This window comes from Hemiscyllium ocellatum, chromosome 49 (assembly GCF_020745735.1).
Source record: "Hemiscyllium ocellatum isolate sHemOce1 chromosome 49, sHemOce1.pat.X.cur, whole genome shotgun sequence".
NCBI lineage: Eukaryota > Metazoa > Chordata > Chondrichthyes > Orectolobiformes > Hemiscylliidae > Hemiscyllium > Hemiscyllium ocellatum.
Window position 1 is genome coordinate 10,692,473 of NC_083449.1, and position 16,442 is coordinate 10,708,914.

The 16,442-nt window shown below is 42.8% G+C and overlaps 1 long non-coding RNA gene across 1 annotated transcript; it reads left to right on the plus strand.

Moving 5' to 3' along the window:
* Nucleotides 1-1,040: 1,040 nt before the first annotated feature.
* Nucleotides 1,041-15,849, plus strand: LOC132837264 (uncharacterized). Its single transcript, XR_009647485.1, has 4 exons — nucleotides 1,041-1,096; nucleotides 3,250-3,331; nucleotides 8,253-8,415; nucleotides 13,086-15,849. It is a non-coding gene; the product is annotated as an uncharacterized LOC132837264 (long non-coding RNA).
* Nucleotides 15,850-16,442: the final 593 nt, after the last annotated feature.

A 16,442-nucleotide genomic window follows, 5' to 3' on the forward strand; every position in this document is an offset into this window, starting at 1 on the left:
ACATGATCCGGGAGTGAGCTGCATTAAGAGCTTCATAAAGGGACAACATCCCAGCTTAAAACCTTCTCTGCCCTTTCCCCCACAACCCCAGTTCCTTTGGTTAAACTGGGAGAAAAGGAAATTGTGGAAATGACCAATTGATGTTTGTTTCTGGGAATCATTGGTTAAAGCAGCGCATGCTCGATTCTGCTCCCATGACTATTGTTCCTCACTAAAGGAGCGCATGCATGAGCCCCGCCCCCAACGCTGCCATTGAGGAGCATTTACTCAGTGAGTGCAAGAGGTTTGTTTGAAACAGACCGCAATGGAGAGATCAGCGCCCAGGGAAGCGAGGGAACAGCAGGCTCCTTCCAGCAGCACATCGGGATGGGAGCCTGGGACACAGAGGGGGCTCCGAGACCGGGATTGATTCGGGGTGAGTTCAGGGAGAACTGGGGACTGTTTGTAAGAGGCCGAGCGGAGCAGGATCTGGTCCCGGAACTTGGAGTGAGCGGGCTGGGGGGAAGAGAGAGGCTTTCTCGGGCTGTGTGTGGACCTGCTGAGGGAGGCAGAGCGGGAAGCTGCTGCTGTGGGTTTTAATCCTGCTGTGGGACATTCTGTAGGTTTTAATCCCCTAAACACTGATGGGAGTTTATTGTTTGGCTTCTGTTTCACGCTGTTTGTTGCGAATAGACATTGAAACAAACAGTAGAAACAAATGTAATAACCCTGTGAAGGGTAAATATAGCAGGCACCGGGAAACGTCTCAAAGTACGTGAAATCGTGCCCAGTGTTCGTCTTTCAACAGGTGATGTATTGGGAGTTGGATATTGAACTGTGTAATCATTCCATTTGTGGAGCTGTGCATTTCTTGGTTAGTTTATTTTTATCTTAGTAAAATGTTTTTGAATTTTGAAAATAGAAAAAGACTAGGTGCTCAGGGCTCGAATGGAACCAGGATCTGCACTGTTCACCTTACCTTGTTCAAAAACAAAGAATTATAATATTGCATCAATCAGCTGCTAGTGATTTATAGGAGCTCTCTCTCTTGTCTTTCTCCAGGCAAATATTTGATGGATCAATCCAAGAGTGACCAGCTGCTTCTCACAATCAGCAGGTATGTTACCACTGTCAGAGAGGAGAATGTCCTTTCCACTGTCAGATGCACATTGAGCTCCATTTCCAGAAGTACACATTCAATCCAAGAGTTAGACACAACTGACAATACATAAATCTATGTTATTTCACACTGTTCTCAATGCATACCACCTTAGTGATGGTAAATTCCATTATTCAAAGTCAATTATCAATCATAAGATTAGAGCAGGTTAGACTGTGTGCTTGTAATAAATATACATTTGAGCTGCATTAAATCCATGTGTAGAATAGGCATTTTTAAAGTTATAATCAATTATGCTGTTGCATTGTTATAACAAATATATATGAAGCAGATATTGAGTGCAGATATAGAAGCAAAGTTGGACATTGAGTAACTGAGCAAGACAAAATTATTCTTTTGATAAATAGTTGTCCTGGATAAAGACAATAATCAAACAATGTAAATTCCAAATGTACCTCTTGGTCAAGCCTGATCGACAGAGGATTCTTCTAGAGAGGATGCTTAATGCTCATTCACACACGTGCTTACACATCTGTCTCTGTCTGTCTGTCTCAGCCTGGTGTTGATGAAAATACACTTTATCCACACTCCATTCTGGTTGAGGGCCTGAGTAATGCAGAAGCATTTCCACACTTTTAATGTATGAAACACTGATTAATAAGACATTAAACCCACCTCAAAGTGCATCAGATCATGACATGCAGGACTGGAAACAAAAGGAGACATACAATGTCGGTGTGATATTGACCAGTACCACTTTTCAAAGTGATACAGATTGGCAGCACAACAGAAAACTCACTCACATTTAGCCAGTTAATGGTTAAAGGGAGAAAATGCAATTTAGGCCAACAAGTACTTCCAGATATGGACAGTCATAAATTGACTGACCAAATTATTAATCACTTCAGAAGATGTTAGTGTTAGATGTTACATGATTGCAGTGCCGAGCAGCAACTGACAAAGACTAGTACACAAAATGTAAAATTAAACCTGATATTTAGTACAGTAAAATTCAAATTCTTTGCAAAGGTAAGTATTGAACCAACATTCATCCCTCAATCACACAGGTTTAGCGAACATTGAACTGGTTTATCCTACACGTTGTCTGAAAAAACACAACTGAACGTAAAAAGAGAATGGCATCCATATACTCAACTCGTCACTGTTGCACACAGATCAAAAGCGGTACTATAGGTATTCAAAGGCCGATAACTGCAGAACTAATCTCAAATTGGCATTTACACTGAGACACTGGCAGTGAGCGGATGAAGTTCAGAATGCCAAATAGTTAGTGCAAACTAGTACGAAGAACAAATAAAGAATAGAATATCCCGCTACAGACAACAGGCTAAATGTCCATACCAATTCTGAGTCATAAACTCGTATGCATTTTGTGATTTAAGGCCCAATCACAACACCCTAAGAACTGCTGTCACAGGTATACATCAAGTCCTTAACTCTCATATGGACACAACTGAAACTGACAGACATAGATTGATATCTGCTCTCTCATATTCACATTGCAGAAACTGCAAGGGAGAGAACAATAATCATGCACACACACACATACGACAGGTACAAGTTGATAACTAGACTAACCCATTCTCATAGCAAAACCTGACAGGTACAGTATGATAAATAAATTTGCATATTTATAAACAAAAAGCTGGTAGATACAAATTAGTAACTGCATTCTCAGATGCACAGAGCAGAATCTGACAGGGATAGGTTGGTTCATAACTGCATTCACTCACATATTTGCACAGATTATACTGATTGATAACTACAGTTTGATAATTACACTCAGATATTCACAGAGCAGCATTTAACAGGTACATCTTGATAATTGTTCTCACACATTCACTGAGGAGGAACTGACAGGTATGGATAGATAAGGAAACTGTCATACCCAGACACGCACTTGCACTAGATTATCCCATTTGTAGAGATGTTGGTTAGTATCTGGTTGTCAGTGAATTAGTCCAGATTTTTTTGATACAATCACAAAAGAGTAGCTCAGACCAAGAAAAAATCAGCCCTGTGGTCCTGTTGGAATTGCTGTCTTGAAGGAAAAACAGCCTAATGATTATTAAATTATTTCATTGACTTAATGTTGATTTACAGATGATGTCTCTTCTGTCTTCCTCCAGACAATTACTTGAAGGACGAAGACAATATGATATGTCCTCAGTACAAAGCCAAGTGTGATCAGTTCCTTCTAACAAACAGCAGGTATGTTACTGCAGTCAGACTGAAGAACATCCTTTCCACAGTTAGAGCAGATTGAATTAGACACACGTTGACTCAGTTTCCAGAGAGAAATTTTCAAATCTAGAGTCAACTACCTTGGAGGAATTACATTTGTTTTTCCTCTCTCTCTCCATTCTTTATGTACATCAGCCCATTTGCCAATAATTGTTATACTTCACAGCCATAGAGTTATAGAGGTGTACAGCACAGAAACAGACCATTCAGTCTGATTCATCCATGCCAACCAGATATTCGAAAATAATCATGTTCCGTTTGACAGCACTAGTGCCATTTGCCAGCACTTGGCCCATCTCCCTCTAAACCGTTCCTAATCATGTACGCTTCCAGATGCCTTTAAGTGTTGGAATTGTTCCAGACCCTACCACTTCCTCTGGCAGCTCATTCCATACACACACCACCACCTGCATAGAAAAGTTTCCCCTTAGGGGCAAGATTTAAAAGGGACCTCTCACCCAAAACCTATGTCCTTCAGTTCTGGACTCCCCACCCCTGGAAAAATACCTTGTCTATTTAGCCTATCCATGACCTCCTGATTTTATAATCTCTATTATGTCACCCTCTCAGCCTCCAACACTCCAGGGAAAACAGACCCAGCCTCTTCAGCCTGTCCCTTTCGCTCAAACACTCCAACCCTGGCAACAGTCTTGTAAATTCTTTCTGAATGTTTCAAGTTTCACAACATCCTTCCGATAGGAAGACAGGAATTGCACACAATATTTCAAAAGCGGCCGAAGCAATTACCTGTACAGCTGCAACATGACGTCTGAATCCCTATACTCCATGCTCGGACCAATGAAAGGCAGCATACTAAATGACACCTTCATTATCCTATTGACCGGCGACTCCACTTTCAAAAGAACTATGAATCTGCACTCATCATCTTTGTTCAACAATACTCCCCAGTTCCTTACTTTTAAGTGTATTACTCCTGCCTTGATTTGCCTTTCCAAAATGCAGCACCTCAAATTTATCCGAATTAAACTCCATCTGCCACTGCTCAGCCCAGTGACCCATCTGATAACAATCCTGTTGTACTGAGGGAACGTTCTTTGCTGTCCACTACACTGCCAATTTTGGTGTCATCTGCAAACCTTTTATGTTTACATTCAAATCGTTCTTATAAATGGTGAAAAGCAGTGAACCCAGCACTGATCCTTGTGGCATACCACTGATCACAGGTCTCCAGTCTGAAAGGTAACCCTCCACCAGCACCCTCTGTCTTCCATGTTCAAGTCAACTCTGTCCAAATTGCTAGTTCTCCTCAATTTTCATGTGACCTAACCTTGCAATCCAGTCTACAATGAGGAAACTTGTCAAACATCTTACTGAAGTCCATATAGATCCCGTCCACCACTCTACTCTCATCAATCATCAAGTCAAAGAGATGTACAGCATGGAAACAGACCATTCGGTACAACGTTCCATGCCGACCAGATATCCCAACCCAATCTAGTCCCATGTGCCAGCACCCGGCCTATATCCCTTCAAACCCTTCCTATTCAGATACCCATTCAGATGATTTTTAAAAGTTGCAATTGTACTGGCCTCCACCACTTAGGTCTTTTCTATCTATTCCATCTTTCCCTAAACCTATTCCCTCTAGTTCTGGACTCCCCCATCCCAGGGAACATACCTCTTGTATTTATCCTAACCATGCCCCTCTTGATTTTATAAACCTCTAAGGTCACTCCTCAGCCTCTGACGCTGCAGGGAAAACTGCCCCAGCCTGTTCAGCCTCTCCTTCTAGCCTAAATCCTCCAATCCTGGCAACATCCTTGTTAATCTTTTGTGAACCCTTTCAAGTTTCACAGCATCCATCCGATAGGAAGGAGACCAGAACTGTACGCAATATTCCAACAGTGGCCTAGATTCTAGATTAGAGTGGTGCTGGAAAAGCACAGCAGTTCAGGCAGCATCCGAGGAGCAGTAAAATCATATTCCTGATGAAGGGCTTTTGTCAGAAACGTCGGTTTTGCCGCTCCTCGGATGCGGCCTGAACTACTGTGCTTTTCCAGCACCACTCTAATCTAGAATCTGGTTTCCAGCATCTGCAGTCATTGGTTAGGCCACTGTTGGGTAAAAACAATGTCCTGTACAGCTGCAACATGTACTCAAAACTCTGACCAATAATGGAAAGCATAACAAATGCCTTCAATATCCTATCATCCTGCAAGACTACTTTCAAGGAACTATGCACCTTCACTCCAAAGTCTGTCTGTTCAGCAACACTCCCTAGGAGCTTCACGTTAAGTACATAAGTCCTGCTAAAATTTGCTTTCGCAAAATACACCACCTCTCATTTATCTGAATTAAACTCCATCTGCCACTCCTCAGCCCATTAGCCCATTTGATCAAGATCCTGTTGTAATCGGAGGTAACCTTTTTTGCTGTCCACTACACTCCAATTTTTTTTTTACTTAGATTAGATTACTTACAGTGTGGAAACAGGCCCTTCGGCCCAACAAGTCCACACCGACCCGCCGAAGCGCAACCCACCCATACCCCTACATTATCCCTTACCCCTTACTACTATGGGCAATTTAGAATGGCCAGTTCACCTGAACCGCACATCTTTGGACTGTGGGAGGAAACCGGAGCACCCGGAGGAAACCCACGCAGACACGGGGAGAACGTGCAAACTCCACACAGTCAGTCGCCTGAGTCGGGAATTGAACCCGGGTCTCCAGGCGCTGTGAGGCAGCAGTGCTAACCACTGTGCCACCGTGCCGCCCACGGTGTCATCTACAAATTTACTTACTATACATCCTATGCTTACATCAGCATTCCCTCCACATTCCAGACTTGCCGTTCACCCTAACAGGAACAGACTTTCTCTGGACTGTTGTTATCTCATTTTTGAAGGTTTCCCATTTCAAGCCATCTATTTAACTGTGAGCATCTGTCAATCAGCTTTTGAAAGTTCTTGCCTAATATTGTCAAGCCCATTGATATGTACAGCATTTTTCAAGGGGTTTTGACTGAATTCTTGTCTGAAATAGATGCCTGTATTTCATGAGATCTAAGCTTGCTAATCAGTCTCCCACGGGGAACCTTGTCGAACACCTTACTGAAGTCCATATAGATCACATCAATTGCTCTGTCCTCATCAATCTTCTTTGTTACTTCTTCAAAATACTTAATCAAGTTTGTGAAACGTGATTTCCCATGCACAAAGCCATGTTGACTATCCCAAATCAGTCCTTGCCTTTCCAAATGCATGTACATCCTGTCCCTCAGGATTCCCTCCAACAACTTGCCCACCACAGAGGTCAGGCTCACTGGTCCATAGTTCCCTGGCTTGTCTTTACCGCCCTTCTTGAACAGTGGCACCACGTTTGCCAACCTCCAGTCTTCCAGCACGTCTGGATAAAGAACTGGTTGAGCAACAGGAGACACAGTAGTAGTTGAAGGGAGTTTCTTGAAAAAGGAGAAAGGTGACCAGTGGTGTTCCATAGGGATCAGTGCCAGAGCCACTGTTCGTATGATCAGCAAGTTTGCAGATTACACAAAGATTGGTGGAGTAGCAGAAAGTGAAAGGGGACTGTCAAAGAAAACAGGAGAATCTCAATTGACTGGAGAGTTGGGTGGAAAAGTGGCAGATGGAGTTCAATCCAGGCAAATGTGAGGTGATGCATTTTGGGAAGTCTAATTCTAGAGCGAATTATACAGTAAATGGAAGAGCCTTGGGAAAAGTTGATGAGCAGAGAGATCTGGGAGTTCAGGTTCATTGTACCCTGAAGGTTGCTGCACAGGTGGGTAAAGTGGTCAAGGCGGCATATGGTATGTTTACGTTCATCTGATTGGGTATTGAATATAAGAGCTGGCAGGTCATGTTAAAATTATACAAGACATTGGTTCGGCCACATTTAGAATACTGTGTCCAGTTCTGGTCGCTACATTACCAAAAGGATGTGGACGCTTTGGATAGGGTGCAGAGAAAGTTTACGAGGATTTTGCCTGGTACAGAAGGTGCTAGCTGTGAAGAGAAGCTGAGTCGGTTAGGATTGTTTTCATTAGAAAGTACGAGATTGAAGGGGGACCTGATTTGAGGTCTACAAAATCATGAAGGGTTTGACAGGGTAGATAGAAGCTTTTCCCCAGGGTGACACGTTCAAGGTGAGAGGTGAAAAGTTTAAGGGGGATATACGCAACAATTACTCAAAACAGAGGGTGGTAGATGCCTAAAATGCCTTGCCAGCAGAGGTAGTAGAGGCAGGCAGGTAGATTCATTTACGATGGCTTTGGACAGAGCAGAGTGTGGGATATAGGTAAAACAGTGTGACTTCTGCAAGTATAATTGTGGATAATTGGGTACTAACTTTAATCCATAATTATTCTAGCAAATAATTTCTTTCATCATCATAGTTTAAATAACTTACAGTCTTAGCAAAATAGCTGAGATAGCCGAAACACATAAACTAGGCAAGAAAAGGCACATTGTTAAAATGTATATTCAAGAATGGAATGTACCTATGAACAATGGAAGATGTTACAAGCAAACAGATAAAGTGAAAACAACAAAGATCCAAGTTTAGCAAAATCTCCCTTATGTCAGCACTTATAGAGGGGAGGGTCACCAACTTGAAGAAGGGGAGAAGTAATAAAGAGCAGAGCGCAACTGGGTACTGATAGAACACAATAAGGGAGATTGATTGATAGATATGAAGACCTATGAGGTAAACGGGGAGTACCAAAAATTAATACTGTATAAGTTGTAAAGCAGTCACTGAATGTGCGCGCCCACTGGTCGCCCCTTCTTGCAAGAAGGTTTCAATAAAATTCGCTGCTTCAGATTTTGACTCAGACTGAAATTTATTATACCGTGAGTTTTATTTCTCACAATTTGGGGGCTTCGTCTGGGATGTCCTTTCGTGACCGGCAGGGTAAAGCACCGTCGAAGACTGGGAAGACGCCTCCCGTTCCTTTTAGAACGGTCCCGTGTTCCTCGGAGGTGAGTTCCCCCTTCTGGTTGACTGATAGACTCTCCTGGGATCTCGATCTGAATCAGGCGACAGGGAGCCAGGCAACTCTGTGCACAGACCAAGGTAAGAAAATTGACTTTTAAGTACTGCCTTGGTGGCTGGGTTGAGTTCTAGTAGTTAATAAGGGACTAATGAAGGAACTCAATATGGGCTGTGCCAAGGGAAAAGAAAAAGCCTCCAGGAAAAAGAAAATGGAATTGGAAGCGGGGTCCCTGACAACATACCTCCAGAAAGTCCATTGGGCAGGATGTTGTGGAATTGGAAAAATAATACTGTACAAGGGAAAAAGATAGGAAAAAGATGATTAAACATTGTTGCTTTGTATGCACTGAGGAATCCATTCTTCATCCTGCCATCTTTTGGCCAAAGTACAGATCAGATGAAGACTGGGTTTGTAAATATCTGAATTTATGTCAATGAAAAACAGCCTTACAGTCAGGAGGAATCAGATTATACTTCGTGTCAGAAGGGCTAGTAGCTGAAGGACTACTGAGTGTACACCTCATAACTAAATCATGGACAGACATCCAGAAAAAGATTCAAAAGATAAAGGAGTCATTGCAGGAAGCTCAAAGTGTCTGTGTGCGCGTATGTGTGTGTGAGAGAGAGAGAGAGAGAGAGAGAAAAGAAGAGCTGTACAGCTAACAAAGTTTAACCCTTTGTGATTCGGTTTGAATGCATATTTGTTTGTTGGTGATTGAATGTTTGTGCTTTGTTCCTGGAGCTTGAGATCCGAGACTGTTTTGAATCGGATTTCTATTATGGAAATTAACATGATTTCTTTTGAGGTTAAGGATTTTACAGATTATGAAATAATGTTAACTCCTGTTCTTTTTACAAGTCATGACTACCTTACTATCAGTTTCTAACTAATCTCTTTTATCCTAACATAAAAGCGATTTATGGAGGACAGTTGAAGTTTCAGTTCAACATTAGATTGTAGTAAAACAAATCCTATGGTTAATATGGATTCGGCCATTATTCATGCATTAAAGTATTTTTTTTAACTTGAATAGACAAATCCTTTTAAGGCAGCTCCGGTTATTTCACGACCTATAGCATTGTAATTGAGCAATCACTGGTCAGCACAACTTACAGCTAATTTTATATTTAGATCGAGGGACCAAAATGGGGTAATTATAGTGGATTTCAAAGTTGGGAACTGTATGCATTTTACTTGTTCAGTATTTAATATTTTAAATGTAAGATTCCAAAATTTATAGTTAGAAACAGGCTTTAAAGTTAGACAAGCATAAATTGATAAATTGTAGTTGAAGTTGTAGGAAGCAGAGGCTCCTGGTACTTGAGGTTACAGGGGACAAGAAATATTGCAACGGTCTAAACAAAACATTGGGTAATGAGGAATGGCGATTAGGTGGCCCTAAAGCTGTTCAATTGGTTAAGTCTGCTCAGCAATTGATCTGGCAACTTAACATGAGAAGCAGAGACAGAAGGCAAAAATAATGATAGCCACGGTTGGTGAGGTAATAAAGAAACCGGAACGGTGGCGGGCAGCATGTTGAAAATAAAGGGAGGAGAAGAGATCGGGGAGGAAATGTTAAGGGGTGTGATAGACAGGAACAAGGATCAAAGTGGAAATCCCCACAGCGGGATGTTATTATTGTGGAAAGGCAAGTCACTTTAGGAGAGTGTCCAGATCTGAAAAAGGAAGCAAAGGCAGTACCGTTTATGAACCTTGATGACAAATAGGGGTGTCAGGGGTTCCTGCCCCTGGAGACCCATCAGGAATCCTTGATAAATTTAAAGGTGAGACTTTATAAAGAGGATGTAGTTTTCCTAGTCGATACGGGGACAGTAAGGTCAACCTTAAATTTAAAGCCCAAGGCAGTGGGAATGAGAGTTAATTGGATTATGGCGACAGTTTTGTGATAAGGGACACGAAGCATCAGTTTTGCACTCATGAAAAGATGCTGCCACCAAATTGGGGATTGAACCAACTGCAAATGATGCTATGAAAAATGAATGTGCTTGAGCAAAACAATTACAGAAACAGAATGAGAAGTCACAAGTGACTGGTAAATGATCAGAACTGCGCAATTACAGTTTTTAAAATGTTTTCGTCACTTGTTGTGTTTTCACCCTGAATTATATAATTAATAATTAATATTTATAATAAATCAATTGTGTTAGCCTGAATTAATATTAATTGGGAGGATTCCTTCATGCATTCTCAGTGACCTGTCATATTGATTCATGGTTAATTTAAAACATAACTGCATTAATTCATTTTAAATTAAAGAATGGAAAGCTACATTACTGGCCAGAGTGCGTGCAGGCAGTGGTAGCAACAGCCTTATTGGTAGAGGAGAGTCAGAAACTTACTTTTGGAGGAGCCTTAATAGTCAGCACCCCACATCAGGTACGGACCATATTAAATCAAAAAGCAGGACGATGGCTCACAGACTCTAGGATCTTGAAATTTGAGACAATCTTAATAGAGCAGAATGACCTTGTGTTAGTCACAGATAGTTGCTTGAATCCAGCTGCGTTTCTGTGGCGGGGGAGAAGGGGTGGCCCTCAGCAATCCAGAACATGACTGCCTTGATATTATTGAATATCAGACTAAAGATGGACTTAAGGGACATCCCACTGCATGCGGGAGCTCGGTTGTTTATCGATGGGTCCTCCTGGGTGATTGAGGGTAAAAGGCACAATGGATATGCTGTAGTAGATGGGATAGAGGGAAGCATTATCGATGCTGAAAGACTGCCTAACGGCTGGTCAGCCCAAACTTGTGAACTTTATACCCTAGAAAGAGCTCTCAGAGCCTTAGAAAGCAAAGAAGGAACGATATATACAGACTCCAATTATGCATTTGGAGTGGTACATACCTTCAGAAAAATTTGGTGAGAAAGAGGACTGATAAATAGCAGAGGAAAAGACCTAGCACATGAGGAATTGATAAAACAAGTGCTGGAATCTCTTACTCCCAAGAGAAATAGTGGTAGTTCATAAAAATGGACATCAGAAGGGGAATGACTTGGAAGTAAGAGGAAATAAACTGGCCGATGAGGTAGCTAACGAAGCAAAACTGAATCCACTGGGAGCAGTGATATACTCCCTAATACCTGCAATTCCAGATCTTCAGGGTGCCCCGTTGTTTACTGCAAAGGAGGAAAAGGAACTAAAAGATTTAGGAGCTGCAAAGACAGTGGATGGGCGCTGGATGTTACCCAATGGGAGGGAAATGTTGAATAAAATGATGCAAGAGATTATGGCTGTCCTACATCAGGGGAGGGTGAGGACCTCACCACCAGAGATATATTTCCCTCCCCACCCCTATTAGCGTTCCGGAGAGACCACTCCCTCCGCGACTCCCGCGTCAGGTCCACACCCCCACCAAAACAACCTCCATTCCTGGCACCTTCCCCTGCAACCACAAGAAGTGCAAAACTTGCACCCACACCTTCCCCCCAAGGCCCCAATGGATCCTTCCATATCTGTCACAAATTCACCTGCACCTCCACACACATCATTTACAGTATCCACTGCATCCGATGTGGTCTCCTCTACATTGGGGAGACAGGTTGCCTACTTGCGGAACATTTCTGGGACACCCGCACCAACCAACCCAACCACCCCGTGGCTGAACACTTTAGCTCCCCCTCCCACTCCGCCAAGGACATGCAGGTCCTTGGCCTCCTCCATTGCCAGACCCTAGCCACACAATGCCTGGAGGAAGAGCGCCTCATCTTCCGCCTAGGAATCCTCCAACCACATGGGATCAATGTAGATTTCTCCAGCTTCCTCATTTCCCCTCCCCCCACCTTATCTCAGTCCCAACCCCCGGATTCAGCACCGCCCTCTTGACCTGCAATTTTCTTCCTGAGCTCTTCGCCCCCACCCCCTCTCCAGCCTCACCCTCACCACCTTCCAACTACTGTATAACTTCCCGCCCCCTTATCTTTTATGTCAGCCCGCTTGGCACACCAGCCTCATTCCTGAAACAGGGCTTATGCCCAAAACGTCGATTCTGCTGCTCCTCGGATGCTGCCTGGCCTGCTGTGTTTTTCCAGTACCACACTTTTCAACTACATCAGGGGAGTGCAAGCAATGTGTGATTTAATCTTAAGAAAATATGGATGCAAAGGGATATATACGATAGCCAAACAGATATGCGAGGGATGTATAATTTGTAAAAAAAAAATCAAGGAGCTAAGACCATTTCAGAGTATTTGAGTAGATTATACCGAATTACCCTGAGTGGGAAGATTGAGGTATATGCTGGTAATGGCTGATCACCTATCTGGTTGGGTGGAAGCATGCCCTTTAACCACTGCCACCGCAAGTGAGGTGTCCAAGATAATATGCGAACAATTAATCCCGAGATACGGTATAGTGGAATGCATAGATTCAGATCAGGGAAGTCACATTACCTCTAGAGTACTCCAGAGGGAAATGGAGGGATTAGGAATATCCTGAGTGTTCCACACTCCTTGGCACTTCATCAGGAAAGGCTGACAGAATGAACCAGACGCTCAAGAAGCAGTTATCTAAATTAGTAGTAGAAGCCAGACTCCCTTGGACTAAGTGTTTACCTATAGCCCTTTTGCGAGTTTGAATGGCCCCAAGGAAAGATATGAGGCTGTCCCCTTATAGGATATTGTTGGCCTGCCCTATCTGGGAACAAAAGGGGAACTGCTGACCCTGGAGACTAAAGATCTGTTCTTGAAGTATATACTGGGCTTGTCCTCCTCTTTGTCTTTCCTCAGAAAACAGAGTTCGCTGGCACAGACTCAACCCTCTGAATTTGCCGTCCATCCCATCCAACCGGGGGATTGGGTCCTAGTCAAATCATGGACTGAGAACAAATCGCAACCAGACTGGGAGGGGCCATACCAAGCACTCTTGACCACTGGAACAGCAGAGAAAGGCTGGACTCACTACAATCGGATCAAAGGGCCAGTGGAATCTCCAGTTGAGACAGAAATCTGGACAACTGAATCGACAAAAGAGCCACTTAAACTTAAGTTGAAAAGACTTTAAATAACTGATTATACAGAGCTGCGCGAGCATGGGATAGTTTCTGTAGTGTTGTATGCTAAGTCTCTCGCTGCTTTAATACCACTGTAAAATGGGAAGAATGTTTAGGTGCACTATATTAGCTTTACTAGTCTTAGGATTCTGTCAGGCCATGGTGTTGTCATCTTACTTAGTGATAACAGTTCCACAAAGTACTGTTTGGAAGTACTCTTCCAGCCAGCTCTTGACTGTCCCGATAAAAAGTGTAACCCAATATATTTAACAAGAAAGAAAACCTCATGGTATGAAGCAGTTTTAGAAGTGAAATCTATCAGGTCCAATTAGACCAAATATTTGGGATAGAGATGAAAGCAGACGGGAAGAATTTCCTGGGATGTTGTTTTAAACTACAGGTGAAAGATAGAACCCTAATAGGAGAAAGGAATAGTGAAGTCCCTTACTCTGACCCTAAGGTGATGAAAATTGTAGAGGTAACGGACTTAAAGCAGACCACTGAAGTAGAAACAGGATATGGGGATACAAATGCCTGGGTTGAATGGGTAAAGTACACTGTGAAAAGTTTGAATAAAAGCAACTGTTATGCATGTGCCGCTGGGAGACCAATGGCCCAAATAGTCCCCTTTCCTTTTGGAAGCGAAACAGGAGGGGCATGACATGCATGATAGCCCTGTTTCAGGATGAGACTGCATGGAGTAATAAAGATTGTATGCCCCTTCTATTAATGTTCCCTCTCTTAAAGAAGGAAGGTTTAAAGACGACACCCCATTTTTTCCGCTGTTGTCAGAAATCACAGTGTGTAAACAGCTGAGGAACAGATCGGTTCAGATATTTGGGGGAGCTGAAATCATGTACTGAGATTGAGTACGTGATGGAAAAGGGAGGGAACTACTCAGCATTAAGGATTCCCGAGCGGATCTGTGGTGATACTGCAGAGGGAAAATATTGAGACCCACCCTATCTCCAGATTGGAAGGGCATGTGTGCAATTGTACAATTGGCAATTCTGTTCATCCTAGCATTTGAAAAGAAAGAGATAGTAAAGAAAGGGGGATGAAGCAAGAGGTCACTACTGGGTACTTTCTTTGATGATCAGGTATATCTAGACTCTATAGGAGTATCAAGAGGGTTACCTGATGAATTTAAGGCTCATAACCAGATCACAGCAGGCATTGAATCAGCTCGCTTTTGATGGGTAGCAGTTAAGAAAAATGTGGATTGGATAAATTATATTTTCTATAATAAGCAAAGGTTTATCAGTCACACTAGAGACGCAATTAAAGGAATAGATGAACAACTTGATGCAACCAACCGATTGGCATGGGAGAATAGAATGGCCCTTGATACGATCCTAGCAGAAAAAGAGGGAGTGTGTGAGATGTTCGGAGGGAGCCGTTGTATCTTTATTCCAAATAACACCGCCCCAGATGGGTCTATCACTTGAGCCCTGCAAGGTCCAACAACACTAGTGAAAGAATTATCTGAAAATTCAGGAGTGAGCACATCATTCACCGGGTGGCTAGAATTATGGTTTGGGAAGTGGAAGGGTGTGGTGGTTTCAATCCTTACCTCCTTGATCGTAGTGGTGGGAGTACTAATCGCAATAGGATGCTGTATCATGCCTTGCGCACAGGGGGTTAATCCAAAGGTTGACTGAAACAGCTTTGGCCACACAAATGTCTCTAAAGAACAATCAGGTGAGGGAAGGGTTCTACTTGTTAAACAATGAGGGAATGAATGACCTCGGGAAGATTCCAAAAAAAAAGAAGAAATTTCGGAAAAGATGCTGGTCAATTTGGAAGCGACATATATTTAAAAAAATGCAGAAGATAACAAATGATAATTAAAGAAAAAAGGGGGAAATTGTGGGATATAGGTAAAACAGTGTTACTTCTGCAAGTATAATTGAGTACTAAATTTAGTGCTGAAAATGTGTTGCTGGAAAAGCGCAGCAGGTCAGGCAGCATCCAAGGAATAGGAGATTCGACGTTTTGGGCATAAGCCCTTCTTCAGGTCTGATCTGATCTCCAGCATCTGCAGTCCTCACTTTCTCCTAACTTTAGTGTATAATTATTTTCTAGCAAATAATTTCTTTCATCATGATAGTTTAAATAATTTTACAGTCTCAGCAAGATAGCTGAAACACATAAACTAGGCAAGAAGAGATACATTGTTGAAATGTACCTATGAACAATGGATGATGTTACAAGCAAACAGATAAAGTGAAAAGAACATAAAGATCCAAGTTTAGCAAATCCCTTATGTCAGCACTTAAAGAGGGGAGGGTCGCCAATTTGGAGGGGGGTGGGGGAAGTAATAAAGAGCAGGCTGGGTACTGATAGAACACAATAAGGGAGATTGATAGGTATGAAGGCCTATGAAGCAAACAGGGAGTACCAAAAATTAAGACTGTATAAACTGCCAAGCAATCCCTGAATGTGTGTGCCCACTAGTCACACCTTCTTGTAAGAAGGTTTCAATAAAATTCGCTGCTTCAGATTTTGACTCGGACTGAAATTTATTATACTGTGAGTTTTATTTCTCACGAGAGGGATAAAGAATGAATTGGGCCACAGGTTTAGACAGTGGATTTGGATCCTCTCAGGCCTGGAGGGCCAAAGGGCCAGTTCCTGGGCTATAAATTTTCTTTGTTCTTTATTACATTTGCCTTCCTAACTGCCAACTGAACCTGCCTGTTAACCTGAAGAGAATCCTGAACTCGGACTCCCAAGTCCCTTCGTGCTTCAGATTTCCGAAACCTTTCCCCATTTAGGAAACAGTTTCCGCCTCTATTCTTCTAATCCCATTGCATACCCTCCCACACGGTCATCCACCTGCCAACCGAACCTTAATAGGATCCTGAACTCGGACTCACCCCCGAGGACCTTGTTTGTGCTTCAGGCCTGGCAGCATCTGTCCAGAGACAGACAGAGAGAAAGCGGAGTCAACGTTTCGAGTCCGGGACAGCCGTCCTTCGGGGGAGCGGCCTTTGGTCTTGATGTGCCGCCGCATAATTTCTTGTTCACTCCCACCTGTCTGTCTGTGTGTGTATTTGTGATTATGATTGAGTTTGGCGAGTCCCGGAGCCGG